At 39.3% G+C, this 17,174-nt stretch overlaps 1 protein-coding gene across 4 annotated transcripts in view; it reads right to left on the reverse strand.

Annotated features, from left to right (window-relative positions):
- SLC6A9 (solute carrier family 6 member 9) overlaps nt 1-17,174 on the reverse strand; it is a 1,267,030-nt gene that overhangs the window by 137,865 nt on the left and 1,111,991 nt on the right. The window lies entirely within an intron of this gene.

The raw sequence follows: 17,174 nt of genomic DNA on the forward strand, positions 1-17,174 counted from the left end.
CTTACCTCAAACTACCCCCAGGAAACAATTGTCCTAGGAGACTTTAACCTTGACTGGTCCCAATACTCTGACCAGATGAATCCCCTACCCATCAACCTATATGGTTTCTCCCAAAATATAATATCTCCCACAAGAATAGGTAACTCTCAACAAAAAGAAAGTATTATCGACTGGATTCTTACAAATAAAGACACACCTAATTATACCACGGGTACCTTCCCCAATGATCTTAGTGACCACCTTACCACCTTCATCATAAAGCATAAATTGATCTTGAACAAACCTTCCCATATATAAAGTAGTTAGAAACAAGAAGAAATTTGTTCTTGAACAATTCCTAGCAGAACTTAAATCCTGTAACTGGTCCATGCTAAAAACACTCCCCATAGATGAGAGTGTTACATACTTTAACGATACATTCCTAAATATACTGGACTCTCATGCACCCAACCGATCCATCAGAGCCAAAGTCCAAACTGCACCTTGGCTAACTAAAGACACCAGATCTAAAATTAAGCTCAGAGACCAGGCCTGGTTAAAATGGCATACCACCAAAGAACCCCTAGATCGTATCAAATTTCAGCAGCTCAGAAATTCTACAAAAACAGATACTACCCGGGATAAAAAGAATTACTTCTGTCATCTCCAAGACAAACACCAAAATAACCCAAAGAAGTTTTGGGCATGTTTTAATAACCTTCGTTATTCTGGGAAATCAACTACCCCTGAAAAACTTATAGGTAAAGATCCTGAAGTAATAGCTAACTCATTTAACTCTTTCTTCACTGAGACCGTTCAGGCACTAGCCAGTCAGTTACCTACTACTTCCACCTCCTTAGCCAGTCCTATTGGCAAAAATCTACCTGCCTTTAGTCTTCAACCTATATCCACCTCCTATATTAGAACTCTATTAAAGAAACTCAAACCATCCACCCTATCGGCTGATCGTCTCCCAGCCGAATACCTACAATTAGCAGCTGATGTTATAGCCTATCCCATCTCAATCCTGATTAATAGAACCATTACAGAGGCCACCATCCCCTCAATCTGGAAAATATCATATGTCATCCCACTTCACAAAGGAGGCCGCTCTACGGAAACATCGAACTATAGACCTATAGCAATTTTGTCACCCATAGCTAAAATTATGGAAAGGTGGGCTCACAAGCAACTCCTACACTACCTCACCCTTAACAATCTTCTCTCTAAAACCCAACATGGGTTTCGCCCTCATCATAGCACTACCACTGCCCTCCTTTCCTTTGTGGATTCAGTAAATAACAATCGGAACAACAAATTTATAACTTCTGCTCTCTTTCTTGACTTGTCAAAAGCCTTTGACATGGTCAATCACCAACTATTGCTCCACACCCTTAAATCCCTTCACCTTGATAACCTAGCCCTACGGTGGTTTGATGCTTACCTTTCTGGTAGACAACAAGCAGTCCAGTGGCAAAGCAAACTATCCCTCTTGCTACCAAATACCATAGGAGTTCCCCAAGGCTCTATACTTGGTCCCCTTCTCTTCTCTGTATTCATAAACGACCTCCACTCAGTCATCCCCAAGGCCACCTGCATCCAATATGCAGATGACTCCACCCTAATTTGTTCTGATGTCTCCCTCCATAATCTCCAAATAGCCACCCAACACTGCTTCGCGGCAGTGGAAAAATGGTTTTCGGAACGGAAACTCATACTGAATCCCATAAAAACTAAGCTACTTCTAATCTTCCCCACCGCAGGAATCCCCTCAGGCCAATACCCGCCTCATTCTAATAATAAGATCTTTCATGTTCAATCCATTAATGGCACCATCATTGAACCTGTCACCAACACTAAACTACTAGGTGTTACTATTGATCACAAGCTTAAATTTGATGTTCACATTACTCAAACTATTAAGACAGTTAATAAGAAACTAGGTTCTATGTACAGAATTAAGAACTTTCTAACTCCTTATACCAAATTAACTATAGCGCAAACTCACCTTCTTTCCACTCTACTGTATGCTTCCCCGGTCCTATCCTTCCTCAATAAAAATGAGCTCAACAAACTCTCAGTTGCTTATAACCATATCGCTAAATTTGTGACTGGGTCTCCTTACCGTACTCATCACTGTCTCAACCTAAAGAAGCTTGAATGGTTAGAATTACCGAATCTTCTAAAATTTAACCAACTTACGGAAGCATTTAAAATAATTAAGGAACCAGAAAAAAAACCCTCTCTGAACAAACTCCTGACCCCTTACTCCAACCTTAACTGCCTCCGATCTTCTAACAGTGTCCTGGTACAAACCATGAAATCAAATAACTTGGGAGGTGATGCTCTCTATGCCAATTCTATTGGAAGGCTATGGAATTCCCTTCCCAATAACCTTAGACTAACAACCTCACTCAGCCATTTTAAAACTAGTCTCAAGTCATTTCTTAAGGCACACTGGCTATGCCCTTGTGACAATCCTGACTAACCCTATAGCTCCCTACAACCCACTCTTTATTATCTATAGGACTTCCTCACCCAAATCTCACTGGTTTCACTTAAACTTATTCTCTATACACGTCCTCTTCTCTTTGACTGCCCTCTCCTATAACCATAGATTCGACTTGTCTATGTAGATATAGCCTTCTCCCTTGTGCTTAAAAGCGCAAACCTCTTTACTTCTCAACCTATCTAAATATTTGGGTATCTACTCAACATTGTAATTGTGGAATTTAATAGAATATACTTGTATTCAATCTATCTGTATTTTGAATGTTTCTGATCTTAGACTATGTATTGTTTGTTCTATTTAATTGTGGAGCTTTTCTCCCCGGGTCTCTGCTGAAAAGGGATATGTATCCAGTCAGACTAACCCGGTAAACAAATGTAAAATAAAATAAAATAAATAAAATATAGGATGGGGTTGTAAGTGTGGGGAAAGAAAGAAGAATGAATATATTATTTGAGCTTACAAAGTCACTAAAGGGAAGCTGTGAAGTAATACAATAAAATGAAAGGCAGAATGGGTTGTAAAGGATACAACTTCTAAATGCAGAGGTCAAATCAACAGCAAGTGTTTGGAAATGTTCCTTAAAAAATATATATTGCTATGCCTCACCCTCTCCCAGTTTCCAGCATGACCTTTTGTAAAAGTCAAATGCCTCATTAATACAGATGCACCTCACTTCTTGAAACAGTCATCCTCACCTTCAAACTTCTAACACTGAAGACAGTGTTTGCATCAATGAAAGCCTAGACTATTCAGTCAACACAGTTCTAAGATCTTCTAAAACCTTCAGTCTGAGAACAGTTCCTTTTATCCCATCTATTTTACTTATTTGTTAATCTGGTAAGTAAAGCAGTTCTTCACAGAGCCTGTACATAGACACACACACACACACACACACACACACACACACACACACACACACACACACACACACACACACACACACTACATTTACATATACATGAATTTATGACAAAATATTAAAATGATAGGGAACTGAAACACTGAAAACAAACATAAAGTCCAGATCTGTCAAAGTTACAAAAAAAAAAAGTGCAAACCCTTCTTCAACCCCATGTGTTCCCCCACACTCCCTGATACTTATATATACACTAACATCACAATATCACAACAGTGCAGAAAATGAAAAATCACCCTTACCTGCACTAATGGCATGATCCAGAAATGTGTACAAAGCACTAAAAAATAAATACAAAACTAGAAATCTCCAAATAAATAACCCACTACCTCAAAGGTAAGAGTAATCCATATACACAATACACATGTAGTTATGTGTGTGCAAGGCAAATGGTCAAGCAATTTTTAGTTGACACAAAACTCATTGGCCATATTTCTTCAAGACCCATTTCAGCGATTGCTAACAGATTGACAACAGCACTTGGCCCTCCCAGGGCTCCAGGTATCGTCCATTCTAGTAATTCAATGCTTTATTCATTGCATGTATAATGTTATTCTCTACTTTGTGCACTGCTCTTAAAATTCATTCTTGTAGAAGGTAAGTGTACATGTAGAAGGGAATTCAGCTTACTGCAACAGACTACTCAAGGTTGTGTGATCCCATATGCATACCACACAACGTCTTTGCTCAAGAAGTTTAAAAAAGCCAAAAACAAAAGGAAGGGAACAAAGGTGTGTGAATTTTAAATATTACTAGCAGAAAATAATTTAAAAAGTGAATAGAGCAACAGGTTTTTGCATCAACATGCATTTTCTGAACAATAAAAAACGTGGAACTCTTAATTACTGGCATTGTTGACTGATTGTAATCATCAGTAATTTACCAGAAAAATCAAACATTTAGGGGGAACAGGGCAAAAATATGAGGCAAAATCTTGGATATTCTGCAAAACGCAAGGACAGCTGAGAGGTATGGCAGATATGAGCATCATAGCATAATCGTACCTATATATTAAAACGAGTCTTATTTGATGCCACCTGAATATCTAAGTTATATGAATTATGTAGTAATTTTCACACAAAGGAGTTAATAAATGTGGGTTATATTAAGCTGCATTGCTGCTAGCACTTTAGCAGACAACTTTAGAGCTATAAGCTTCATCCTTTAGTACTGGGTTTGATCATTCAGTAGGCAATTTCATTCTCTGACTCTGAGCAAATCACATAATCAGACAGTCTTATCAGACTGTCCTTGAAAAGAGACACTTATACTTAGTAGGTTTACTTAATTAACAACTAAATGAATTGTCAAATCTGTTATGGTATAGTTTACTGTTCTAAGTAGCAGCAAAGAAAACACTATCTACTTTATATATATATATATATATATATATATATATATATATATATATATATATATATATATATATGTGTGTGTGTGTGTGTGTTTGTGTGTGTATGTATTAACATTTTTATTGAAAGGCATTTGAAAGAGTTTGTTATGCTAATTACTGTTCTATGTGAATTGTTTTACTTTTAGTAGTTCTGTGGGTAGTGGGTGAAAATGGACCCAGTGATCAAGTCTTCCTGCAGGCATGATAAATAAAACTTAAATTTAGGGCTTAGATGCAGGGGCACATGGCAATTTTTGTTTTTTTAATTCTACTCTAGTGTGATCATAAAACTTAGCCAGAAAATTTTGAAAGAAGTGTTCTTGTTATGTTAGAGCACCCCCCTTTTTTCCAGGGAGTTTGCACTCTGCACATCCTTTAGCATTAAAGTCAACAAGGTTTCTGGACCTACGAGAAAGAGGCATTTCTTCTGCACCTACTCCTATTGGACCAAATGCATATTGACATTTGGTCAAGTTCATATGAAAAAATGTCATGTACCCAGTCATAAACACAAAACACTTCTTCTGTTTTGACCTGAAAAAAATCTGCTTCACTGAGAATGTGGTAGAAAATGGGAAGTAGAGTAATTAGGGACTCAGGATCCCACATATGTAAGTGGAAACTAAGAGAACCAAACACAGGCTACAGATTGAAGCTCATTAATTGCTTGTAGTCTTGACCCTCAGATCTCAATTGACAGACTATGTTAGCTCCAGTTAATGCATTGTGTGCACTTACACTGTTTACACTGGTTACTGGCTAAGGCTCTTGCCACCGCTATAGTGCCTTTTTTAGGCAAAGTTCAAAGGTCAATACCACCACTGTAACAGGTACAAGCATGCAAAATCTGAAGGTAATGCTACTCAATGCTAGAAGTCTAAACCTCAAAATGCACTCTCTCGAGGCACTCCTAAAAATGGAGAACATCGATATCTGTGCAGTAACTGAGACCTGGTTCAAGGCTTCCGAGAGCACCCCTGCAATACCAGGCTACAACTCTTACCACACTTTTCGGCCACCAAACCAGGACCGAAACACTAAAGGTGGAGGAGTGTCCATATTCACCAAGGATATTCACACCACCAGGCTACTGTCTGAAATTCTCTAGGTGCAACTAACACTAGGTAAGACTGCAATCCAAATTGTAGCTTGATACAGATCCTCCACCATGCCCCAAGATTCTCACTACACATTTCTAAACATACTGGAAAATATTAAGATATAACCAAACACCCTAATACTGGGTGATTTCAACTACCCTGCCATTAACTGGGAAAACTACTCGTGTACCAACACCTTTGCCCAACGGTTCTTGGAATTCATAAATTCCAATGCCCTGGATCAACTAATCCATAGTTCCACCAGGGCTCCAATATCCTAGACCTGGTCATTACCAACATGGAAAATCGATGCTCCACACCTATGGTGGTCACCCCCTCGTTGGTCAGGTCTGACCATAAGCTAATCACCCTTAACATCCACATCCCACCCGCCACCCCAATGAAACCTCTGTAAAAAACCTCTCCAAAGCCAACTTCATGCTACTCAAGTCAGAAGTGACAAACTTCATGACACCCATGCAGATGGGAACTGAAAGTTCGACTGCTGAATCCTACACTAAGGCACTATACGAGCACATCCACTCGTGCATGAATCGTGCCATCCCAAATAGAACCAAGATGCTCTCCTCCAAAAAAAGGAAACCAGTCTGGTGGCCCCTGCCATAAACAAACTTTACAACAAAAGGAAGAAACTATTGCAGAAAAGAGGAAACTCCCAGGATGCAAAAACTCCCTTACCAGCCTCAGTAAGAAGCTGAGATCCCTCATAAAATCCTCCAAAGCTAGCTACGAAAATAAAATTGACAAAGATTCCAAAGACAACCACAAGGCATTCTATAGCTATGTCAAGAATCTAAATGGCAATGCTCAGATCTGCTCTGAGCTACAACAGAATGGCATTAACTATTCTGATCCCAAGGATATTGCCAATATCCTGGCAGATCGATTCAGTGCCAACTTCACCCCCCTCTCACCCCCTAAAAGGCCCATCTCAATACCGAAAGATTGCCAAATTCCAGTAGTAATGGCCACACAGGTAAAAAACGCACTCTCCAAAGCTAAGAATACAGCATCCATGGGACCAGACGACATCCCAGGCTGTACTACATGAACTACAAAATGAACTGGCACCTCACCTAAGTGTCATGTTTAATCGTAGCCTCACCTCAAGTTTCGTGCCCACTGAGTGGCGCATAGCTACTGTTATCCCACTCCACAAGGTGGGATCCACCCTGGATCCCAGGAACTACTGCTCCATCATTCTGATGAGCCTGATCTGCAAGGCCATGGAACTTATAAACAAAGACATTGGCAGACTTCAAACACTGGACCCCACCCAGTTGGGGTTCATGAAGGCCCGATCTTGTCTCCTGATCCTGATTGACTTCTTTGAATCAGTCTCCAGAGCCGTGGATGAAGGTAAGATGGTCCACACAGCCTATCTGGACCTCGCCAAGGCCTTCGACACCATCCCCCACTCTGGAATCATAGATAAACTTACTAAGTTGGGCATTAATTCTAAGTCACTCGATGGGTTACCAACTGGCTACTGTAAAAGTAGCCGACTCCAAATCCAGCTCCAGACAAGTGACAAGTGGAGTACCTTATGGTACAGTCCTGGAACTGCTCTCGTTTGGCATCTAATTCTAAGTACAGGCCAACATTAAGGGACTCTGGCTAACAAAGTTTGCAGATGACTGCAAACTTGGAGCCATTATTGAATCCCCAAATGATGTGAATATTCTACAAAAGGGCCTTACAGAAATGGATGCTTGGTGCCAGAACCATGGGCTCAAGCTCAATGCCAAGAAATGTATAGTTATCCCCTTTGGGAAAAAAAAAACATGTACCTGTGAATTACCACATAGGTGGCAGCAACACTAAATACCGAAAGTGTGATAAGAGACTTAGGGACACAGGTGGACAGTGGTCTCACCTTTGATAACCACATCACCACAACAGTCAGGAAATCCTTCTATGTGGCACACCTCATCACTAAGGGCTTTTCATCCAGAAAAAAGGAGGTCATTGTCCCACTGTACTCATTCCTCATTAGACCCATTATAGAATACAACGCCCCATTTGGTATGTACCTCTCAAGACATCTGCAACAACTAGAAAGGCCGCAGAAATATCTCACTAAAAGAATCACAGGCCTAAAGCAGATGCCCTATGCTGGCCGTCTAAAAAAACTCCAGCTATACTCTGTCGCATATCGTCTACTCAGAGGCGATCTCTGCTTAACATACAAAGCCATGTCAAAACCAGAGCTGTTGGACATGCTACACTTAAAGAAATCCCAATCCCTCAGAGCCACACGCTCCAGGGATCTAAATCTTGTCATCACAATGAACAAAACATGCTGGAGGGATAGGTTCCTGACCCAGAGACTCCCCAGACTCTGGAATAGACTGCCCATATATGTCAAGCAGAGCACCTCTTTGGCCTTGTTCAAAAAGAACCTTGACGATTGGATGGGAGATAGGAAATTCACCTCGGGGATCACGTCAGTCGCCCTGCTAGACAGGGGTCCAGGGAAGTAAATATTGTGGGAAGAAATATCCAGGGAATTGTTATGGCTAGGCTTGTATAGGCCCTAGGGCTGATATCCGAGTACCATCCTATGAACCTAAACAATGCATTTTTTTCATTTGTCTGCAACATTCTCATTTCTGGTGTGTGAAAAAAAAGTGAACATTAGTTTTAAAATAGTGCAAGTGCACCATAAAGCATTAACTATTATTTGTAGTTTTATTATTTCTCTGTGGTTTCAAATTTGGCAGATGGAAATGAGTTTCATCTGGCTGTCCCATTCCTAAATATTGCTTTTTAAAAAATAAGATTTGGGAATAATAAATGACACTGCAGAGCATATCTGCAGTTATGATTATGACCAGCAGAGGGGGGAAGAAGGCCACCAGAAGATTTCAATGCCAGAGACGCTTTTACTCTCCGAACTTAGCTATGTGATGGGAAAATGTGCTTGCTGTAATTTGTCTGATACATTTTTGATCATCAGCTGTGGATTACTTTCTGTTTTGCAACAACATACCAAAATATCATGCTTTTGTTCAACTATTAAGTCTGGTGTACTTTGTGATATATACTGTATCAGAAACCAGAAAGACAGTTGCAAGATTCATCTACATCTTGAGTGAGTGTGGTTGTTTGCATGCTTGTAAATATGTGTGTGTGTGTTTGTGGGAGTGTGTGTGTGCATTCAGAAACAATATTCTATAGTCTGTGAACTTTGAAGCAGCTTTTTAGTGGAACAGTAAGCAAACAAATGAACAGCAAAGATAAACCAGTGATTATAAAATAAATTAAACAGCCATTAAGACAACAATGTCTCCTTACTAAAAAGCTGTAAATACTGAACACATAAAAACCCCTCTAAAGGCTGAAAAGCACAAAAGGAAGCTAGAACTTATTAGAGTAAATCTATGAAAAATAACATATATACATCTGTTAGTTACATAATGCATACCTTTCAACTGTCCAGATTTTCGCACATTGTCCAGATTTGTGCCTCACGTTGTTGGTCTGTTTTTCATAAAATTTATGGTTTTCTGTCAAATTGTTGAGGATTGAGTTCACTAAATTAAGATGTACATTTGAATTTCAGGCTTCAATCTTTCAGAAAACGTATGCTAATACAAATCATGTTACTCTAAGTACTTTCAGAGTATAAAAGAGCAACGTTTAAAATCTGTCTCTTATTTTTGAGCCTTTGTGCCACATTATTTTTGGTTTTGTCCAGATTTCTTGTGCTAGGAAGTTAAGAGGTATGCATAATGGTTTCTGTCCACCACCTAACCTCAAACATTTGAATGTTTAGCTGGGGGGAACAAAACAGGTGCACGTAATTGGTTAAGCAACATATTACATAAACGTGAACTATTGTTAGTATAGAAAATGTTGTGTCATCATTTCAATGCATAGCATGTGGATGCAACATTACCTACCTACTTTCATTACGTCACTGGAGAGTGCATTATGCAGTCTTGGACTTGTTAGTGAACACTCAGCAATTAAGATACATGTGTAATGCATTTCAAAAATATCAAAATCCCCCATCGTCGCATTTTCCAGTATGTAGCAATTCTTCCAGCCTATCACATTACTTTTTGAATAATAAAATTATTTCAAATGTCCAGAAATGAAAAATAAAATGTTGAACACAGAGAAGGTACTGTGGCAGCTCTTGCATTGTTCTTCATCTGCTCTGGACAAGAAATGCTTAACAGATGTGAGCATGACCACTGCTGAAAGGTGGACGGGGGACTGTGTCCTGGATTAAATCCTACAAAGCTGAAACTGCTAGTGAAACAGTTCAGGAACCCTTTCAGTTGCCATTAAGATGTGTAAAGTCATCAGGGAAATGTGATTGTTTGTGGCATGACCACTAGCCTAACTAACTCTGTGATACAGTTAGATTTAGTGGAGGTAAACCAACAATAGGGCTGCACTGAATGCTTCAGTGGAAAAGGACTACGAGGGTTTGACTGGTTTTATGTGGGATAATTCCCTTGTTCTCTGGCATATAACATATACAGCAACAGGCTAAAAGTGAGTTCTTAACCCCTTGCAAAAGTTCACAGCATGTTCACTGAAACAGAAAATCACGTTTAGGTTTTACTCATCTAACTTCATTCATAAACAGAATTTTCACCAACTGTGCCCATGAAAATGAATGCTGGTCTCACACATCCACTCTTTTTAACACTGGTTGGTACTTAAGGATGCAATATAAAGTCACTGTAGTTAGATGAGTGTCTCAGTTACATATGCCCCATGAAGGTCCTCATAAGCCTTGTGCCAGTAATAGGCTATTCCTTAACTAATAATCCAGTTATGATAACAGATACTAATAACCGAACTAAAGTACCATTAAGGCAGAATACACACACACACACACAAACCTTTCCTGTACAGAAGTAGAGTAGCAAGGATAGATTTACTGTTGCAGTGACCACTTCTTGCAGATCTACTGTTATGCTATGCATACTTCAACATAACTATACTATCTTTGTCAGGGAGGGTCACTATTATACCATTAGGGTAGATTCCCAAGTAGTATTACCAAGGAATGGAAGAGAATTCCCTGAAGTCCATTTCTGCCCACACCTGTCCGGCTCCTGAACTGTGCACATACCTTACAGACTTTTGTGAAAGTGTGAACAACAGACCATATTGCAGCTTATAAAATATCATGTGTAGACAATTTCCTGAAATATGCTGCTGTCCTAGTGGAATAAGCATCACTGTTCTTGAAGAGTTTTATTTTATTTGCCATGGTAAAATACTATACAGTGGGCTAATCATCTAGAAAAGGTGGGCCAGCTTATTTCATTTTTTTTAAAGATACAATTGCTAATCAGTCCTTCCAAAATTAACTGTCCTTCTTATTTATCACATCTGCATGTGATCACCCACTATTTTGATTGTTTTCACAGAATACAGGCAACTGAATCTCTTGAATAAGAAACATCAAATAAACTATTTTGGCATAAACAATGAATTTGTTTACAAAATACACTTTCATTGTAGAACACCAGGTAAATCAGTCTACACATAAAAGAACATATTTCCGAAATGCTCCTAACAGAAGTGACATCAACCAATAATAGTACTGCTCAAGAATGATGCATTAACTCTTTTGAATATGTTGGTTCAAAATAAGGGAAAGTTACCTTTTCTCATATAAAGTTCAAATTGCAAAGAAAGAAGATATGTCTCACTAGAATCCTTAAACGAAGTACCTCTTTTAAGGAAGACCTTAACAGAAGAATGAGCTACTATATGAGGTAGGCAAAGACTGTGAAAATGCAATGTTTTAACTGAGAATACGCCAAATTTGAATAAAATTAGTAATTCAAATGGCACAGAAATCTTGGTATAGGGCCAGGTAAATGATCTAAACCATTTGTACTAGACCAAGAAACAAATCTTTTCCACATTTGTATGAGGAGTTTTGTAAGTCTGGCCTTTTAGCCTATTTTGTATATTTAGAACTTGTAAATATTGGCAGCCACTGCTAGGAATCAAATTGTATCCTCTATACTGACAGGCTCAGAGATTTCAAAATGGGATATAGAAATTTGCCCTCTTGCTCGGTTAATTTATGCCAGTGATTATTGCAGATCAATAGTAAACCAAAGCTCAGGTCATTAGCAGTGAAAATCAATGTTGTCCAGATAAAGATGATGCTACCAAAATGAGGTTGGCATTGCTCTGTCTTGTTTTGAAGAGCATTTTCTAGATTGAAATAGAGAAAAAGCATACATCAATGTATAGTGCAAGTGAAAAGAGAAGGCTTCCGAGGTGTCTTTTGAGGCATCAGGAAGCAGTAAGTTTTTCAGCTGATTGTTGAAATGTGAATCTAACAGATCATCTTCTGGAAGGTTTCGCATTTGTGTAATTTAATGATATAACTTTAGATCAAGTTTCATTTGTGAGCCAAATTTTTTCAATCTCAGTGCACCTGCCAAGAACATGACTTACCAGCAGTTGGAAACTGATGTGGAGCCCTTTCCCAAATCAGAATTCTCTCTTTATGAATTTGAAATGATCTGGTTCCTGTCTTTTTATATACCACATCACTCTCATGCCATCTTTGTTGATTTGAAAGTAATCTGGTTAAATACTGTCCTGGAAGTTTGTTGGAATCCTGTTATTCTGCCTTCATCTCCTTCACATTGATATGACATGATTCTTCCTGTTGAGACCAGCTGCCTAATAAGTTACTGAAGTAAGCTCTCCAGACACAATCTGAAGAATCTGTAGGCATCACTTCTAACTTTGGATGGTTAAAGATTCAGCTCTTATTCCAAGTTCCATATCCTACTAAAATCACTTTTAGTTAAACAAGCAGACTGCACCTCTTTCCCCTCAGGTCACATCACATAAGTCTGCTTTAACTGTTCTCCACTTTAACTTAGCCATTAAGATCCTTTGCTCCACTTCCCTTCTCTAATTTATTCTACTCTAATTTCTCAAATGTTTTGAAAATTTTATACACATTAGTAATTAATACATTTAATTTACTAGAGATCCTAAGTGGTACTCTACCATCGTACTGTTTTACTGTCACTTATGCGTTTTTGTATTCTGTACGGTCAGTTTTAGATCCAGGCTAAGACTGAAACTGGTCAGAATTGATCGGTGCTGTACACTAGTAAACAAATTCAAATAAATAAATAAACATGATTCCTATGAACAAGTTTTCCTTATCTGTCCTCCACAGAAATTCCGCTTTTATGCCCTGACTTTTAGGAATCAACATATCCAGAGAATTTGTACATTGATTCCAAATGTTTTCAAGATGCCCTAGTGAATTTGTCATATGACTCTTGCTTGATGTACCAGGAGAATAAAAGAAGACATGAACCTAGTGCTCTAAGAAACTGTGAAGGTTGTTGCTCAGAAAATTGTAAAAGGTCTGACTATCTTTGTTCTCTTGTCCTGAGTTGGAAAGTGTTGTATTAACAGGTCTGATAATCTCCCCAGAGGAGTTAATGACACTGAAGAGAGTCACAGACCTGTCACAGTTTGCTGTTAATTTGTAAAGCCTTGGGCAGCATAATGGTTGGACTGATGGGTTGCATTTGTATCTGTTTTGTTTTTGCCTGTATCAAACAATCATCCCAACAGGGGAAATAGTTATATTTTGCTTACTGAGGTGTACAAATATTGGAGCTAAATATCTGCAGGCTATTCATAGTCCAGTTAAAAACTGAAAATGATGATAACCTTTCTACATTCTTAAGTATTTTTATGAGAAGATCTCACCAGAGCACAAAGCTATGCATTTTCAAGTAACACTACTGGTAACTGAGTGGTGTGATGCTGCTGGACAAATATCACTTCCACCATGTACAACTGACTCTGTTGCAGCTTCTGTACCTTTGTGGGACTAGTAGAATAGTCTTCCCTTCTCTCCAGTTCTGTGGGACTTTGTGTAGATCCATCATTCCATCCTCAACCCCTTTTTTCCATTTTACACATGGGTTGGGGTGTCACTTTAACAGTGACAATTATCTCGAGCCGAGGTTTACACTGCCAAGTGGCTAGTCTTGCCACTGTAGTTCATCCGTACCACTCACTTGCATACACACATACACTCACACCTACGACCAATTTAGAGTGTCCACTCAACCTAATACATATGCATATACATACTGTATATACTGCTCTACTGAAATTGCTCTAACTAGCTCAAGGTAAAAAAAAAAAACATTGACAAAAACATCTAACACTCAAAATATCAACAGCTGTATGCTCTACTGGTGAAAAATCACTGTTAAAACAGAGGAGAGAATATGACTTTCCCCACTATTGTGCAACCTTGGATTTGGTATAAGTAGCACAGGTTGTGGGAATGCTGGGGGAGTTTATCCCCTTGAAAAAAAAAACTTTGGTTTTGGATTTGCATGCTCTAAGCTAATTTCTTACACAATTTCTACTGATAGGTTCATAGGTTCATACTAGGCTATCTGCCCGAGGGCATTTACAAGCCTAGCCCATAGTTTTGTGGCTTACGCCACCCCTTTAGTATGGGGAACTATACCCATTATTTTGCTGTGCCTCTGTCGAGCAGTGACACTGAGGTAATCCCTGGGGTATATCTGTGATCTCCCATCCATTGGTCAAGATTTCTCTTGAACAAGGCCAGCGAGGTGCTCTACCTCACATATACCGGGATTTTATTCCACAGCATAGGGAGTCTTTGGGTGATGAATCTATCCCTCCAGCACGTCCTATTAATAGCCGTGTCGAGGTTTAAGTCTCCCGCCCTTGTGGCTCTGACGGATCTAGATTTTTTGAGGTGAAGCATATTCATAGTCTTGAGTTTTGGATTTTTTTGTCAGTGTTTTGTGTGTCGACTCTCCAAGAGACTGGGGGTGTTTGAGTTTGCCGTTACATCAGAGGGTGAAGAAGGGACTTTCCGTACTGCAAAAAATGTTTAGCACTGCTGTGCAATGCACTTAGTATTGCGACATTGGAGTGAGATTTTTGGAAGATCTAAATCATCTGGGGGAAAAAAAACTTTTTGACTAACAGGATCTATTTGGATAGATTGCATTGTTTGTCAAAAGCTGGTTGTCAGCTGAAGTGGAAGATGAACCTAATGACATTGTGTGTGTGTGTGTGTATGTGTGTGTGTGTGTGTGTGTGTGTGTGTGTGCATTCTGAGGCATAACTTTGCTGAATTGTTTGCAACAGCCATTTGTCTGTGGTTATCTGTTGCCAAACAGAAAGATTATTCTATAATTTGAATTCCAGGGATCGTAGAAATATGGAATGATTGCAGTCATTTTGAAGATCTCCAATTGTCTATTACTGATGTACTTGAATTATAGCTGAACTGCTTCCACTTAAACTGTTTTTGATGACAAATGTGCCGTAAAAGCAAACCTTTCAAAGAAAAAGTTGTTTGTTTGTAGTGACTATTTCTGCCACTAAACGGGGAAGGATGTACATTCATATCTGTGAAAGATAGCCTTGTTTTGTCTTCTAAGTCAAGAATGCTAGCATTAGGTAACTAACCAAACACAAAATCTTGAGTTACATGAGCATTCAGAAGTATCACCATCATGCTCTCATTGTAAGATTCTTTTTCTATGCCAATCTACCCACCTCAAACACATTTCACTCAATCTCACCTACTACTCTAATTATTCAGTCTGAGTATCTGGTATAAATGATGAGAACAGACTGCAGCTTTTCCGAATTGTCTCTAAAACGTAGCTCTGATAAGAAATTGTGTGAGCAAAATAATTTGATGTTCTTACGTCTGAGGTACTACATGTGCATTTATCTAATAACCTTGAATTCGTGTCCACTGGATATAAAAGTAACAATACTTTTCTCACTTTAGTTTGAAAAGACAGAGCTGCCTTATGAAAATAAGAAGGAAAGAAGAAAAGCATCAGAGCATTTTATCTGCTGAGTACTCCAAACAGCTGCAATATAAATCATGTGTTACTGAAGATGGGCCTCTTTTAATCAGATCAAGTGTTCTTAAATACATACACTTGGAGGAAAACTGCAGCATTTCTTATGTTTATGATTAGACACATATCAGATATATATGCAGCCAAATATGACTTTGCATTACTTTAGAAAGCCAGAGAAGGTGAGAGCAGAGCTGGCAGGAAAATGATTACGTGGATACAAGCAGTAGGGTGCACTTTTGTATTCTTTGTTCCATTTTATGCCCACTTGTAAAAACCAGTGATGAGCCATGGCTTACAGTGGGTTGGGGGGCACACACACCTGCACATAAACTGTTACAACTATTGCTGCCCAGCAACTGTAAATGTCAACTGCTGGGTTTTTGAATAGTTGGGCTGAAGTACAGATGCGAGATATTTGGGGGCATGCTGTCAGGATATACAGTTCAGGAGGTGGCCTATATCACTGAGTCCCTTGCGAAGCTAGTACATTCACAGGACATTCAAATACACGTATTTAAACATGCTGACAATGCTTGTACCATGCTAACAATGCCCTTTTTCTTATCTCCTTTTGTTTTGCAGCACTGGAAGACATCAAGCTTAACCAGGTTTTCTACAGCAAAAGGCTGTAATAGCTGGGCACCCAACCTTATAAGTAGTTTTCCTTTCACTTACACAGTTTCTATTTATTTGCCAGTACTTGCTCACTTTCTTTATTTTAATTTTTGCTTTGCTTCCATTTTGTCTCCCTCTGAAGGTCCACAAGAGGCTGGATCACCTTGGCTGTGGCCATCTGCTGTTGTAAAGGACAGCTCCATACCACCTGTGCATCAAGAGATTATCTCATCAAGGAGAAGCAGTGTCCCCTCTCTTGTGGTCAGCCCAGGATGATATCCTCACCATAAGCAGTAAAAGCTACAAGCAGTTCAGGCTGTAGATGACAAGGTGCTGTTGCAGCAGTGGGGTCCATACCAGTGGCTTCTCTACTGAGGGGAAGACTCCCTGAACATGCAGGTTCCAGGAATTTAGTCACTGGAGAATTCCCCCTCAACATCAGGGACCATCTACCCTGACAACTCTGATCAAGGCTCTAAATAGTAGTCTTCAGGCCAGTTTGATAGCGCACTGATCCTGCCCAATCTTTCATTTGTGCACCCACTCTTCTGTGCCATTTTCACCCCTTGTGCAATGTGCAACATCCTTCCTATCACCAGCCGTCCATCCTCTACTTGTCTATCTTCCTCTCTAATTGTGAACCCTGCCTATTGTGTGATCACCCACCCCTGTCTGCCTTGTATGGTTCATGTTTTGTATTACCCATTAAGTCTTCCCTAATTGGCATCCCTTCCTTTGC

This window comes from Protopterus annectens, chromosome 10.part0, assembly GCF_019279795.1.
Source record: "Protopterus annectens isolate FY-2018-M chromosome 10.part0, PAN1.0, whole genome shotgun sequence".
Lineage (NCBI taxonomy): Eukaryota > Metazoa > Chordata > Ceratodontiformes > Protopteridae > Protopterus > Protopterus annectens.